We start from the raw sequence: 16,856 nt of genomic DNA, 5'->3' as shown, positions 1-16,856 counted from the left end.
GTACAGGGCTCAGTTAGCAGTAAGCCATAGTTTACTCAGCTAGAGTCAGCCCTTCATACCTGTAAGTTCTGCATACATGGATTCAACCAACTATATGGGTCAAAAAAATATGTATATGTGTATATATATATATATTTTAATTGCAGAATGTTCCAAAAAGTAAAACTTGAATTTGCCACACATCAGTAATGGTTCACATAGATTTACACTGCACTTGGCTGCTTAGCTGTGTCTGACTCTGCGACCCCATGGACTGTATGTAGCATGCCAGGCTCCTCTGTCCATGGACTTTTCCAGGCAAGAATATTGGAGTGGGTTGCTATTTCCTTCTCCAGGGTATCTTCACCACCCAGGGATCAAAGAGGAGTCTCTTGAGTCTCCTGCATTGGCAGGCAGATTCTTTACCACCTGGGAAGCTCACATTTTATTTACAACTCTTTATATAGTATTTACATTATAGTAGGTAGTACAGATAATCCAGGAATGATTTAAAGTATACAGGAGGATATGTATAGGTTATAGGGAAATATCATACAGTTTTACAAAGGGCACTTGAGCATCCATGGATTTTAGTGTCTTGGTAGGGGAGTTGGGGGTTGGGGGGTAGGGGGGAGAGTCCTGGAACCAATACCCTGTGGATACTGAGGGACAACTCTTGGTAGGGGAGTTGATGGTCGGGGGGTTGGGGGGAGAGTCTTGGGACCAATACCCTGTGGATACTGAGGGACAACTGTATTCCTTATTTGAACAACTGTATACTTTTAAGTATTTCCATCATTATAAGGAGCCACTGATATAATCATTTTCATGTAGCTTGTGCTGACCTTTAAAAGATTCGCACACATACATTATGTGTGCCTGAGAAGAAAGACTGGAAGTAAATACATTAAACATTTAATAACAGTTACACATAGGGAGTGTGTTTGGGGGCATACCCACTTTAAAAAATACTTTATTTTTTAGAGCAGTTTAAAATGAATAGCAGGAAGACAGGAGGAGGACGGGATGACAGAAGATGAGATGGTTGGATGGCATCACCGACTCGATGAACATGAGTTTGAGCAAGCTCTGAGAGTTGGTGATGGACAGGGAAGCCTGGTGTGCTGCAGTCTATGGGGTCACGAAGAGCCAGACATGACTAAATGAGTGAACTGAACTGAACTGAACTGAACTGAACTAAATGAATAGCAAAACTGAGGGGAAGATGCAGATACTGCTTATCCATTCCCTCCCCCATATCTCTAGCCTCTCTCGCCATCAACATCTCCCACCAGAGAGGTACATTTGTTACAATTAATGACCTACACTGACTCATTATTGCCAACCAGAGCTCATAGTTGACATTAGAGTTTACTCTTGGTATTGTACATTCTAAGGGTTTTGACAAGTGTACACTGATGTGTATCCAGCATTACAGTATCATGCAGAGTATATTCAGTGCCCTGAAAATCCTCAGGGCTCTCTATCCATCCTTCCCTCTCCACAACCCCTGATAACCACTGATCTTTTTACTACCTCCATAGCTTTACCTTTTTTCAGAATGTCATATAGTTGGAATCACACAGTATGTAGCCTTTCCTGATTGGCTTCTTTCACTTAGTAAAATGCATTAAAAGTTCATCTGTGTCTTTTCATGGCTTGATAGCTAACTTCTTTTCAGTACTAATTAATATTCCATTGTCTGGATGTACTACAGTTTATTTATCTGTTCACCTGTTGAAGGGCATCTTGGTTGCTTCCAAGTGTTGGCAATTATGAATAAAGCTGCTATAAACATCAGTGTACAGGGTTTTATGTGGACATAAGTTTCTAACTCATTTGGATAAATATCAAGGGATGAAAGTGCAGGGTCATATGGTGAGAATATAACTTTGTAAGAAACTGCCAAGCTGTCTTCTGAAGTGGCTATTCCATTTTGCATTCCTACCAGCAATGAATGAGAGTTCATGTTGCTCCAGATCCCTGGGCGCTGTTAGCAACTTGAATGTGTGCTCTGGTGGGGCTTCTCTGGCGGCTCAGATGGTAAAGGATTTGCCTGCAATGGGGGAGATGTGGGTTCAATCCTTGGGTCAGGAAGATCCCCTGGAGAAGGGAATGACTTCTCCAAGTATTCTTGTCCTGAGAATCCCGAAGACAGAGGAGCCTGGCAGGCTACAGTCCACGTGGCCACAAAGACTCTGACTTGACTGAGCAACTAAGCGCGTATACATGCATGTTTGGATAGGTACGCAGTGGTATCTCATTGCTGCTTTAATCTGCAATCCCTATTGACATGTGATGTTGAGCATCTTTTAGTATGCTTATTTTCCATCTATAAATCTTTGGTGAGGTGTCTGTTCAGGTCTTTGGCCCATTGTTTAATCAGGTCGTTCATTTTCTTACTGTTGAATTGTAAGAGTTCTTTGTATATTTTGGATATCAGTCCTCTATTAGATGCATCTTTTGAAAATATTTTCTCTCAGGTTGTGGCTTATGTTCTTATTCTCTTGATAATTTTCACTTTACACATTTCAGTATTGTTTGAGTTTTTTCTCAAAGGGCAATTTTTTTTTTTGATAAAAGCTTTTTTTTTAAACATTGCCTTTAAATGCATCACAAATAAAGTAGGATTTATCAGTAATATAACTGCTTTTAGGAGGATTCCTCGACAAAACAAAGATTTCCCATAACCAATGAGCTTACTTTCTCTGGCCTTGTGAAGTAGTAAGCATGGTGATATCTCCCACTGGAGGTAATGAACTTTTTAATAGCTTGTGTGTGGTTATGACTGTGCCATAAATTTCAGAGTTTAATGACTATATTATACATTTATATGCCTGATAGAAGCTTGGATAAATAGGAGAGTCTCTGCCTCCCTGAAAAGAAATCCTAATGAATTGGATTCCCTTTGGCTAAAGGGGAGAAAAACAAAACAAAACTGGAGCCAGCTGTCTCAGCTAGAGAGAACAAAGAGGAAGCTTAAAAGAGAGCACAGCAGAAGCCAGAAGAAGACACTTGACAGAAGGTATATTTCTTCAGCTGATGGACTATCGTGGTCTGTAGAAGATGAGGCTCTATGTTTATGGTCAAGGTCCTAGGGTCCAGACAAGCTCCACGGTAAAGTGACTGTATGACTTGAATAAGATGCTAATTTTTTACTTGTTTTGATCCCTCCTTTCCTTATTTTGGAAAATGCAGGTGCTCATAGTAGTAACGACCTCACAAGGTTGTTATGAGAATTAAAAGTTGCTTCAGTTTCAAAGTGATTTGGAAAGAAAGAAGTGCTTGTTCTGATATGCTATCCAAGCATTCCTTGGCTATTTAGATAAATCGTGTTTGAATGCCTACTGTGTGCAAACACTGGGCATAACAAGAACAATAATGCTTGGCATTTAACCTCAAGAACCTGTTCAGTTCAGTCAGTTCAGTTCAGTCGCTCAGTCGTGTCTGACTCTTTGCGACCCCATGAATCGCAGCACACCAGGCCTCCCTGTCCATCACCAACTCCTGGAGTTCACTCAGACTCATGTCCATTGAGTCAGTGATGCCTTCCAGCCATCTCATCCTCTGTCAGCCCCTTCTCCTCCTGCCCCCAAACCCTCCCAGCATCAGAGTCTTTTCCAATGAGTCAACTCTTCGCATGAGGTGGCCAAAGTATTGGAGTTTCAGCTTTAGCATCAGTCCTTCCAATGAACACCCAGGACTGATTTCCTTTACAATGGACTGGTTGGATCTCCCTGCAGTCCAAGGGACTTTCAAGAGTCTTCTCCAACACCACAGTTCAAAAGCATCGATTCTTTGGTGCTCAGCTTTCTCCAACAAAGGTCTGTCTAGACGAGAACCTGTGAGGCGATGTGAAAAGTGAGATATGTGAAAGGGTCACCAGACTACTGTTGCACTGGAACTTACACCAGGTAATCTGCTCTTTGAACATGGGGTCATCTGTGTTGTCCATGATTATAAGAAGGCTCTTCGTGTCTTACAAAGCAGATTTCAGGCTCCTTGAGGCAAGGGCCATGGCTTCTTTTTCCTCCTACAGAAACATATATAGGGTTGAGTGAGTCATATCTATTACCATGTGGAGGGCTCTCTCTGGACTAGGCTCTTGTTGAGATCTTTTAGATATATTTTATTTTTATTTTAAAAATTTTAAAAGCCCACTGAATTGCACATTTTTTATTTTTTAAACTTAATGAATTATTTATTTTTGCCTGCATCAGGTCTTAGTTGTGGCCCGATGGTATGTGGTACGCTCCTCTGTCCATGGAATTCAGGGAAGAATACTGGAGTGGGTTGCCATTTCCTACTCCAGGGGATCTTCCCAACCCAGGGATTGAACCCGGGTCCCCTGCATTGGAGGCAGATTCTTTACCAGAGGATAAGACTTCTTTCCCCTCCTACAGCAACATGTATAGTGTCAAGTAAGCCTTATCTATAAGCTTGCCTGAAGGCTCTTTCTAGACTAGGTTCTGTGTTGAGATCTTTTAGTTGTATTTTTAGATAGATTGTATGTAATCTTTCTGAAGAAGGTAATAGCAACCCGCTCCAGTATTCTTGCCTGGAGAATTTCATGGACAAAGAAGCCTGGTAGTCTGTGGGGTCCCAAAGAGTTGGACACGACTGAGCAACTATCACTATGTGATCTTTAAAACAACTCTATGAGACAAGTAATAGGGTTATTTCAATCTTCCAGTGAGAAAACGGAGGCACAGAACAGTTAAAGAGCTGGCAAGCGGCCTCTCAGCTGGTGAGCGGTGGAGTCAGAATTTGAACCTCAAATAATCTACCTTCACAGCCCATATTCTTAGCTGCTGTGCTTAAGCTCTGGAAACATGTTAACTGGTTGCTAAATTCATCTAGGGTCTAAAGTAGAGAACTTGGTGTTGCATTTAAGAGAAGGCATGAGGTGAGGTACTGGAGAGCCCATGGTAGTGAGAGGGAGCCTTTGGGCTCTTATCATGATCCTGGGGCTGGCGGGGTGGGGAGGGGGTGTTCCTGTCGATTGGCATTTCCCTGGTCCTGCACTATGAGAACCAGGAATACTTTCTTTTGTTTGGAAACAACCAATTAAAGATCCCTGGACTTCCCTGGTGGTACAGTGGAGAAGAATCCGCCTGCCAGTGCAGGGAACATGGGTTTGATCCCTGGTCCGGGAATGTTCCATATGCCACAGAGCCTGTCCTACACCACAAACACTGAACCACAAACACTGAGATGACCAAGGGGAATAAACACCCCAACTCCTCTCTCTTGCACACACTCATTTCGGGCCACTCACTTAAGTTTCACCGAACCAGATGCCAGAGAGCAGGGGAGCCAGCTCATGTATTTATAGCAGTCAGCAATCTGAACACAGAGTAGAGAAAGGGGCTGGGCAGTCAAATGGAGAACACCCAGTGCCTGTGTGCACAGAAGTGAGTAGGAGCTGCTCTAAAAATAACCAAGAGGCTCTCAGTGGGGAAGTATCTAAATGAACGGCAACACATCCATTCTAGGGAACATGGTACAGCAGTCACAAGGATGGAAGAGATCAGTAAATATCGGTGTGGATGGATCACTAAGATGTATCCTTGAATGGTGAAGCAGATTGCAGAAAGATGCCTGGAGTGGATGGTGTGTTTATCTCTCTCTCTCTCTCACACACACACACACTCACACACTATGATAAATCTATTAAATGCTCTAAGTCTACTGTTTATTATGGTGTATGGTGTATATGCATACACACAAGCCTAAGGTCTGGAATGGACTTCCCTGGTGGCTCAGATGGTAAAACATCTGCCTACAGGGAAGATCTCCTGGAGAAGGAAATGGCAACCCACTCCCGTATTCTTGCCTGGAAAAACCCATGGACTGAGGAACCTGATAGGCTACAGTCCAAATGATAATAGTAGACTGCACCAGGGTGGTAGGAAGAGGTTGGGGGGTCAAAGCGGACTTTAGTTGTGGTAGACACTGGCCATTTCCTACCCTCTCCCATTCTTTCATGCTAACAATTCAAGTATTAAAGGGCAGCATCGTACTCAGGGAAGGCAGGTCCAGGCATGGCTGATCTAAGTCAAGTACACTTAGACCATTTCTCTTTCCCTGTGATTTATTTAGCGGTAGGCATGGAGAAAGAAATGGCAACCCACTCCAGTACACTTGCCTGGAAAATCCCATGGACAGAGGAGCCTAAGTAGGCTACAGTCCATGAGGTCGCAAAGAGTTGGACAGGACTGAGTGACTTCACTTCACTTCATGCTACCTAGTCTACTGGTGACTTCTACAAGTACTTTTTTCTCTCATAACAAAGAGAAAATATAGTGGACAAAGAGTCTGCTTCTGCACTTCCTTTCTGTCTTAGAGTGGTGTTGCTTGAAAATGTGACGCTTGGAGCTATGGCAACCCTCTTATGACCATGAGGCAGAGACTTGGGAAATAGTGGAGTTCATTCTGGCATACTGACACCTTGGTGTTTCAAAGCAGATATTTTTCTTCTTCAAACTTCTTGTGGCCTGAGATATTTAAATGCCTTTATTGCTTAACTCACTGTTAGGCAGGCTGCTGCTGCTAAGTCACTTCAGTAGTGTCAGCATTCTGACACAATTAAATACATCCTATCTAAGGCAGAGCTGACGTCTATGGGGTTGCACAGAGTCGGACACGACTGAAGAGACTTAGCAGCACCAGCAGCAGCAACTGAGGCAGTGGGCTTCCCAGGTGGCTCAGTGGTAACAAATCCATCTGCCAATGCAGGAGGTGCAAAAGACGCAGGCTCAGTCCCTGGGTCAGGAAAATCCCCTGAAGTAGGAGCTGGCAACCCACTCTAGCATTCTTACCTGGAAAATCCCATGGACAGAGGAGCCTGGCAGGCTACAGTCCATGGGTTGCAAAGAGTTGAACATGACTGACTGGCTGAGCATGCAGCCAACCAATGCAGTAGCTTAACCTGAACTAGTTTAAGTATTTTCTTAGGAGAATTTACTCCTAGGCTGCTGATATAATTGAGCATTTGTTTGTGAAGCTCCCTCAGGGGTTGCGCTTCATCTCCTGAATGGATCTGGCTCTCCTCCTGGCTTCCCGGGGCTCTCTCCACCCTTCGGGTCCTTGTTTGTCTCTTCCTCTGGACTGCTTTGATTGGTGATATATGTGGACAACAGTTTAGGAATAAACCCTCTGTTCCCTCCTGAAGCCGCTCCATCCCCTGCAGCCTCTCAGATTTGGGGAGACTTCCCACATAACTCTCTGCAGGGCAGGGGGCTGCCGTTCAGTAACTAAAGAGATCTGGGGAGATTGGAAAGGTGCAGGGTGGGAAAGGCCATTAGGACCAGGCCTAAAGCCGAGAACCCCGTGTCTGGGCAGGATTCCTTTGTTCTGCACCTAGGCCAGCTTATGTATGTTATAAACATGCATACATTCATTCTAGGTTTATCCAGGGACTTCTCTGGCTCCTGTGATTTATGAGGGTGCTTTTAAATCTCTAGCACTCACTGTCTGCTGGAGGTCCTAGATGCTGAATTTTAAGCCCACAGAAATGAGGTATGTGAAAACAGCTTAAAGAGGAGCATGAGTGGCTTGGGTAGGTCTGCCTTTGTGAAGGGTCACTCTGGGGGCCAAAGACCACTGGGGGGCCTTTCTGGTAGGTTGAGGGAGGGAAGCTGACATTTCAGTTGGGGTCCAGGGGAGAGAGTACGGGGGAGGGAATCGGCGCAAACTCCCGGCTTCCTTTCACCGTGGGTGATGCTCTACCCATGGTGGCAAGGCATGGTTTCTGTCTTCTTCAAAGCAAGGGCAGAGGTCTTTTGGAGGCTATTTTCAGGGATGTTTCAGAGAACTTTCTCTAAAGGTCTTCCTTTGTGGCATTTGGCGGTCAGTCCCTCATTAATCATTTCCTTTGAGGCAGGAGGGCTCGGCAGGGGGGTGGAAGACTGGGGTTTGAGTTGTTCTTTTGTCGCCCTGCGCTCTGCACCCCCACTGTGAGTGGCTGTACCTCCTTCCTCCCTGCCTCTCCACCTATCCTCTTCCACTTCGCTGCCCTCAGGGTCACAGGAAAGAGCTAGGTGGGAGGCTGGGAGGGAGGGAGAAGAAAGAGCAAACTTTAGCCTCAGATGCCCAGCTGCTTTATTATGCATGCCTTCCTCTTTCTCACTGTTTTTTGGAAAGGCTGAAAATAAACACTTTTGTAATACTGACTTGTAATTCACACTTTCCTGACAAGTTACTCACACTGCAGCCCCAGCCGCTCAGAGGGGTTTGACGCAAGCCTTTTTCAGCAGGCACTTTCAAATTCAGAATGTTCCAGCACAGCTGATCTCGCTACTTCTAAACTAGTCGAGGGGCTGAGGAAGGAATCTGGGAGCCTTGGGCCAGAACACCACCAGGGTCTCCACTACAAATTCAGGCTCTGGTCCTCGAGGGTGCTGTTCAACTCACTTTTCAAGGCATGCTGTGGAATCTCTGAAAACCTCTTATTAACTCAAGACCTGTATTCTATAGACCAGAGAAGTGACTCTCCCACTAAAATGACCAGACCGCTTAATGAGGAACTGGAATAAAACCCCAAGTTCTGGACTCCCAGACCATGTGCCTCCTAGTACGCCATGCTTTATTCCTTTCTTGGACTTTCTTTCTCTTAAGTTTTTACTGAGTTGGCCAAAGAGTTCGTTCAGATTTTTCAAAAACCTGCATGAACTCTTTGGTCAACTCAATATTATGGAAAGTTTCAAACATACACAAAAGTAGAGAAGCAAGTTTAATGAATGCACAGGTACCCATTACTTAGTTGCAGTAACCATTAGTGGTCTGATATTTTTGTTTGATCTGATCCACAACATCCTCCTTTGAAATCAGACATTATGTCATTTGATCTGTTAATACAGCCGTGTGTATCTGTAACAGAAAGCTTTTAAAAATAACACAACCACAGTACCATTATCACACCCACAAAAAGAACATCTCTTAGTGCCATAATGCTTGTGTGTGTGTGTGTGTGTGTGCGCGCGCGTGCTCAGTCACATCTGACTCTTTGCGACCCCATGGACTGTAGCCCACCAGGTTCTTCTGCCCATGGAATTTTCCAGGCAAGAATATTGGAGTGTGTTGCCATTTCCTACTCCAAGCGATGGAACCTGTATCTCTTAACTCTCCTGCGTTGGCAGGCGGATATTATCTAGCTCATATTCAATATTCTCCATTTATGTCATAAATGTCTTTTTACAGCTTGTTTAAATCAGGATCCAAACAAGATCCACACATTGTCTTTGTTGATTTTTTAAAAAGGTTTTTTAAACTGTAATTGTCTGCCCTCCCATACTTTCCCCAGACCTAATGTTTGTGAAAAAACTGGGTCATGTGTATTTTTCAAATTTTCCAAATTCTACCTTCAGATTGTATCCTGCTGGTTGGTGTCCCTTAACATATTTCTCCATCCCATTTCCTGGAAGTTGGTACTTAGATGTAGAGCCATGGTTCTCACCTGGAAGAGATTGCCACCTCCTTCCTTCCCTCCATTTGGCAAAGTGTAGAGACACATTGATTGTCACAACCAGGTGATGGTGCTATTTGCATCTAGTGGGTAGAGGCCAGAGAAGCTGCTAAACATCCTGTACACACAAGAAATTATGTGTCCCCAGGTGTGAATTTTGAGAAACCCTGACTGAGGGACTTGATTAGATTCAAGTTCTTTTTCTTTTTTGTGAGGGAGGCAAGGATATTTCATAGGCAGTGCTGAGAACTTCCTGTCGCATCAGGAGGCGGATACTCTGACTCACGTTAAAGTGATGCTAAAAACCAGTCCATTCTGAAGGAGATCAGCCCTGGGTGTTCTTTGGAAGGAATGATGGTAACGCTGAAACTCCAGTACTTTGGCCACCTCATGTGAAGAGTCGACTCATTGGAAAAGACTCTGATGCTGGGAGGGTTTGGGGGCAGAAGGAAAAGGGGACGACAGAGGATGAGATGGCTGGATGGCATCACCGACCTGATGGACGTGAGTTTGAGTGAACTCTGGGAGATGGTGATGGACAGGGAGGCCTGGCGTGCTGTGATTCATGGGGTCGCAAAGAGTTGGACACAACTGAGCGACTGAACTGAACTGAACTGAATGTCGATCAGTGGATTTAGGAGGTGTCAGCCTGAGATGCCCATTATCAAGTTAGTGACATAGGTATCTGGAGAGTAAGAGAGAGCCTTCTTAAGAGCTGAAAATTGGATGTGTCTTTGGCAAATAGGGATATATGGCCATCTCCTATCTATTGACTTTCCAAGAGCTTTATTCAGCTTTAACTAAATCTCTTCAAGAAAATTAGAGATACCAAGGGAACATTTCATGCAAAGATGAGCACAATAAAGGACAGAAATGGTATGGACCTAATAGAAGCAGAAGATATTAAGAAGAGGTGGCGAGAATACACAGAAGAACTATACAAAAAAAGATCTTCATGACCCAGATAGAGACCCACTCCCCGATGGGATGGAGAAATATGTTAAGGGACACCAACCAGCAGGATACAATCTGAAAGTAGAATTTGGGAAATTCAAAAAGTACAGATGACCCAGTTCTTTCAACAAACATTAGGTCTGGGGGAAGTATGGGAGGGCAGACAATTGGTTTAAAAAACCTTTAAAAAAACCAACAAATACAATGTGTGGATCTTGTTTGGATCCTGATTTAAACAAGCTGTAAAAAGACATTTATGACATAAATGGAGAATATTGAATATGAGCTAGATAATGACCCATGATGGTGTGATGACTCACCTAGAGCCAGACATCCTGGAATGCAAAGTCAAGTGGGCCTTATGAAACATCACTACAAACAAAGCTAGTGGAGGTGATGGAATTCAAATCCTAAAAGATGATGCTGTGAAAGTGCTGCACTCAATCTGCCAGCAAATTTTGAAAACTCAGCAGTGGCCACAGGACTGGAAAAGGTCAGTTTTCATCCCAATCCCAAAGAAAGGCAATGCCAAAGAATGCTCAAACTACTGCACAATTACACTCATCTCACACTCCAGCAAAGTAATGCTGAAAATTCTCCAAGCCAGGCTTCAACAGTACATGAACCATGAACTTCTAGATGTTCAAGCTGGACTTAGAAAAGGCAGAGGAACCAGAGATCAAATTGCTAACATCCTTTGGATCATTGAAAAAGCAAGAGAGTTCCAGATAAACAGTTCTATTTCTGCTGTATTGACTATGCCAAAGCCTTTGACTGTGTGGATCACAACCAACTGTGGAAAATTCTTCAAGAGATGGGACTACCAGACCACCTGACCTGCCTCCTGAGAAATCTGTATGCAGGTCAAGAAGCAACACTTAGAACTGGACATGGGACAACAGACTGGTTCCAAATTAGGAAAGGAGTACATCAAGGCTGTATATTGTCCCCCTGCTTATTTAACTTCTATGCAGAGTACATCATGTGAAATGCTGGACTGGATGAAGCACAAGCTGAAATTAAGATTGCTGGGAGAAATATCAATGACCTCAGATATGTAGATGACACCACCCTCATGGCAGAAAGTGAAGAAGAACTAAAGAGCCTCTTGATGAAAGTGAAAGAGGAGAGTGAAAAAGTTGGCTTAATACTCAACATTCAAAAAACGAAGATCATGACATCTGTTCCTATCACTTCATGGAAACTAGATGGGGAAACAATGGAAACAGTGACAGACTTATATTTTTTGTGCTCCAAAATAACTACAAATGGTGACTGCAACCATGAAAGTAAAAGACGCTTGCTCCTTGGAAGAAAAACTATGACCAACCTAGACAGCATATTGAAAAGCAGAGACATTACTTTGCCAGCAAACATCCATCTAATCAAAGCTATGGTTTTTCCAGTGGTCATGTATGGATGTGAGAGTTGGACTATAAAGAAAGCTGGGCGCCGAAGAATTGATGGTTTTGAACTGTGGTGTTGGAGTAGACTCTTGAGAGTCCCTTGGACTGCAAGGAGATCCAACCAGTCAGTTCTAAAGGAAATCAGTCCTGAATATTCACTGGAAAGACTGATGCTGAAGCTGAATCTCCAATACTTTGGCCATCTGATAAGAACTGACTCATTGGAAAAGACCATGATGCTGGGAAAGATTGAAGGAGGGAAGAGAAGGGGACGACAGAGGATGAGATGGTTCGATGGCATCATGTGATGGACATGTGTTTGAGTAGGCTCCAGTAGTTGGTGATGGACAGAGAAGCCTAGTGTGCTGTAGTCTATGGGGTTGCAAAGAGTAGGACATGACTGAGCAACTGAACTGAAATTTCTTTCTCTCCTCTGTTTGTTTTTTTTTTTTTCTTTAATAGATATTTATTGGAGTATAGCTTATTCAAAATGTTAGTTTCTGGGCTTCCCTGGTGGCTCAGTGGTAAAGGATCTGCCTTCCAATGTAGGAAACATGGGTTCGATCCCTGATGGGGAAGATCCCACATGCTTTGGATCAACTAAACCCGTGCGTCACAACTATTGAGGCTGTGCTCTTAAGCCTGGAAGCTGCAACTACTGAAGCTCTCATGCCCTGGAGCCTGTGCTCAGCAACAAGAAAAGAGTTCGCATTGCCGCTAGAGAGCAGTCCCCACTCTCAACAACTAGAGGAAGTCAAAGCAGCAACAAAGACCTAGCACAGCCAAAAATAAACTTTTTTTAAAAAAATGTTAATTTCTGCTGTACAGCAAAGTGAATCAGTTACACATGTACATATATCCACTCTTTTTAAGATTTTTTTTCCCATATAGGTCATTACAGAGTATTGAGAAGAGTTCCCCGTGCCACACAGTTGTCTGTTTTATTAATTATCAATTTTATGTATAGTAGTATGTAATGTCAATCCCAATCTCCCATTTATCCCCCCCTTACTCCCATAGTAACCATGTTTATTTTCTACATTTATAATTTTATTTCTATCTTTTAAATAAGTTCATTTGTACCCATATTTTTGGATTCTACATGTAAGTGATATAATATGACATTTGTCTTTTCTCTGTTTGACTTTCCGCCAGTTTTTATAAAAGTTACAGATGTACATAGAGACACTCCTAATTCTCCTAGACTTGTTGCTGAAGCAATTTCCTCGTCCGTCTCTGTTTTCCCTTCCCAGGAGGTAACCAATTTCAATTTTTTCAGCCAATTCTTTTAATATTTAGCTTTGCATGACCTAATAATGGGCTTAAATTGCTACTTCTTGGGCAATTTAAATTTTGGGCAATTTCTAATGACTGCTCCCTAACGAACACAATCGCTTCTCTATCTTTCCAATAATGCTCCCCAGCCCCCCATTCAAGTAGTTTTTCTATCCCTTTTGTGTTTTCAGAATAGTTAAATTCTAATAGTTAATAGCCATGAGTTGACTGATCATGTAAAAGAGTAGTATATTTTAAAGCCAATTAGAGACGGCTTCCCCAAGATGCTGGACCTGATTCATATGATCATTTACGTTTTCTTGACTTCTTAGACCTTTGCATATAAGTCAAATGCTTTTCTGTCATAGGCCTGATCCTATGCTAGTTTCAAAATCAATCCAGTTGTTGGGTTTGTGGCCAGTAACCTGTGTCTAGTTCTGGGTTACCTTGGTAAATTTCTCTATTACCAGACTCTAACTGGTTGGCCCTGAGAAAATTTACTTAAAAAATTAAATCATACTAAAGATAAAAAAAAAAAAAAAAAGCCAATTAGAAGCTCTGATCTTGTGAGTGGGGCTTGTTGATTGTGGACTTCATCATAGGGTTATCTGACTGTTTCTTTAGGAAATCGCCAGTGTCACGATGTTTAAGTCTTTCTTCTTGGGCCAATAGGATTGCTCAGAGAAGACTTCCAGTCTTCTGCCTAGAGGAGATAGGCCTGGCTGCCAGGGTTCCAGGAGCCAAGTGGGGCTAGAGGGCTGAGTCTCAGTATTCAGTACATAGACTTTCATGTTTTGTCATAATTCCCTTGCCATCAGTTGTACCTGCTGTGTCCTGGGCCTTCTGTTACCTTCCTCTAGAAAATAGCCTGAGTCTAACAGCAAGATTATGGAAGAGCAGTTGCCCAGTTGCACAGAGTTGGGGAGGGAACCTAAAGATCAAACTATTATATGTATTTTTAAACAGCTTTGTTGAGGTATAATAGACATGCCATAAATAGCATTTGTTTACAATGTACAATTTGATAAGTAGGTATATACCTTATGAATGTACACACTTGTGAAACCATCACCACAGTCAAGATAACAAGCATATTGGGACTTCTGTGGGGGTCCGGTGGCTAAGACATCACACTCCCAATGCAGTGGGCCCAGGTTCGATCCCTGGTCAGGGAAATAGATCCCCCACGTTGCAACTAAAGATCCTGCATGCCACCGCTAAGATCCAGCACAGTCAAATATAGAAGTAAACACATAAATATTTTTTAAAAATAGATTGAGCATGTTAACCACCCCTACACTTTTCTGTCTACCCCCAGGCAACTATTGATTTTCTGAATGTTGCTATAGACCAGTTTACATTTCTAAAATTTTACATAAATATCATCATACATTTTGTGCTGTTTGGGGGAGGGATTCTGGCTTTTTCCCCCCACTTGGTGTATATATATTTTAGAGTTTGTTTATTTGTTTTTGGCTGCACTGGGTCTTTGTTGCTGTGGGCGGCTTTCTCCAGTTGTGGTGAGCAGGGCTGCTCTCTCGTTGCAGAGCACAGGCTTCTCACTGCAGAGGCCTCTCTTCTTGCAGAGCAAGGACTCTAGGGCTTTCAGGCTCGGTAGTTGTGACACACAGGCTCTAGAGTGCAAGCTCAGGTGTTGTGGTGCACGGGGCTAGTTGCGCCATGGCGTGTGGGATCTTCTCAGACCAGGAATCAAACCTGTGTCCCCAGCATTGGCTGCTGCTGCTAAGTCACTTCAGTTGTGACCGACTCTGTGCGACCCCATAGACGGCAGCCCACCAGGCTCCCCCATCCCTGGGATTCTCCAAGCAAGAATACTGGAGTGGGTTGCCATTTCCTTCTCCAATGCATGAAAGTGAAAAGTGAAAGTGAAGTCGCTCAGTCGACCCTCAACGACTCCATGGACTGCAGCCTTCCAGGCTCCTCCATTCATGGGATTTTCCAGACAAGAGTACTGGAGTGGGGTGCCATTGCCTTCTCTGGACTGGACCATAGGAGGTGTCTATTTAACTTTTAATGAATCATCTCACTGTTTTCCTACATGACTGTATCTGTAACATTCCCATCAACGATGGATGAGAAAATTCTAGTTGCTCCACATCCTTGTCAGCACATTGATTTGGTCACGTGGTCTTTTAAATTGAGACATTCTACTAACTGTGCAGTGGTATCTCACTGTGGTTTAAGTTTGCATTTCTGAATGGCTAATGATGCTGAGGACCTTTGCATGTGCTTATTTGCCATGTGTATATCCTCTTTGGACAAGGGGAATTGCCCATATCTCTTGCCCAGTAAAAAAATATGATTGTTTTCTTTCTTAAATTGATTTTTAAGATTTCTTTCCATCGTCTGGATGCAAATCCTTTCAGTTCAGTTCAGTCGCTCAGTCGTGTCTGACTCTGTGCGACCCCATGAATTGTAGCACGCCAGGCCTCTCTGTCCATTACCAACTCCTGGAGTTCACCCAAACTCATGTGCATCGAGTTGGTGATGCCATCCAGCCATCTCATCCTCTGTCGTCCCCTTTTCCTCCTGCCCCCAATCCCTCCCAGCATCAGGGTCTTTTCCAATCAGTCAGCTCTTCGCATGAGGTGGCCAAAGTATTGGAGTTTCAGTCCTTCCAATGAACACCCAGGACTGGTCTCCTTTAGGATGGATTGGTTGGATCTCCTTGCAGTCCAAGGGACTCTCAAGAGTCTTCTCCAACACCACACATCAAAAGCATCAATTCTTTGGTGCTCAGCTTTCTTCACAGTCCAATTCTCACATCCATACGTGACCACTGGAAAAACCATAGCTTTGACTAGACGGACCTTTGTTGGCAAAGTAGTGTCTCTGCTTTTGAATATGCTATCTAGGTTGGTCATAACTTTCCTTCCAAGGAGTAAGCGTCTTTTAATTTCATGGCTGCAATCACCATCTGCAGTGATTTTGGAGCCGAAAGAATAAAGTCTGTCACTGTTTCCACTGTTTCCCTATTTGCCATGAAGTGATGGGACCAGATGCCATGATCCTAGTTTTCTGAATGTTGGGCTTTAAGCCAACTTTTTCACTCTCCTGAGTATCTGAGGTTACTGATATTTCTCCCGGCAATCTTGATTCCAGCTTGTGCTTCTTCCAGCCCAGCATTTCTCATGATGTACTCTGCATATAAGTTAAATAAGCAGGATATATATAGCCAGTCTGTGGCTTGTCCTTTCAGTCTCTTAACAATGTTTTTCAGAAAGCAAATGTTCTTAATTTTGATGAAATCCAATTTATTGATCTTTTTCTTTTATTCATTGATCTTTTGGTGCTGTACCTAAGAAATCTTTGCTTACTCTAAGGTCACAAAGACGTTCTCCTCTTTTCTTCTAGAAGTTTTATACTGCTAGGCTTTGGATTTGGGTCTGTGATCCATTTTGAATGAATTTTTAAAATATGGTGTGAGGTATGGATCAAACTTCTGGTTTTTGTATATGGATATCCAGTTGTTCTGGCATCATTTGTCAAAAAGACTCTGCTTTCCCAATAAATTGCCTTTGCACTTTTTCAAGGATTTGTTTCTGTATTCTCCATTCTGACCCATTGTTCTACTTTTTTCTCTTGAATTCAATACCATACTGTCTTGATTACTGCAGCTTTATACTGAATCTTGAATTGGGTAGTGTAAGTCTTCTACTTTAGTCTTTTTTTTCCAAGTTGAATTAGCTATTTTAGATACTTCTCATTTACAAACAGATTCTAGAATCAGCTTCTTAGTGTTAAAATTAACAATG

This window comes from Ovis canadensis, chromosome 3 (assembly GCF_042477335.2).
Source record: "Ovis canadensis isolate MfBH-ARS-UI-01 breed Bighorn chromosome 3, ARS-UI_OviCan_v2, whole genome shotgun sequence".
NCBI lineage: Eukaryota > Metazoa > Chordata > Mammalia > Artiodactyla > Bovidae > Ovis > Ovis canadensis.
The sequence above is the reverse complement of the archived record's forward strand: the minus strand, read 5'-3'. Positions refer to the sequence as shown.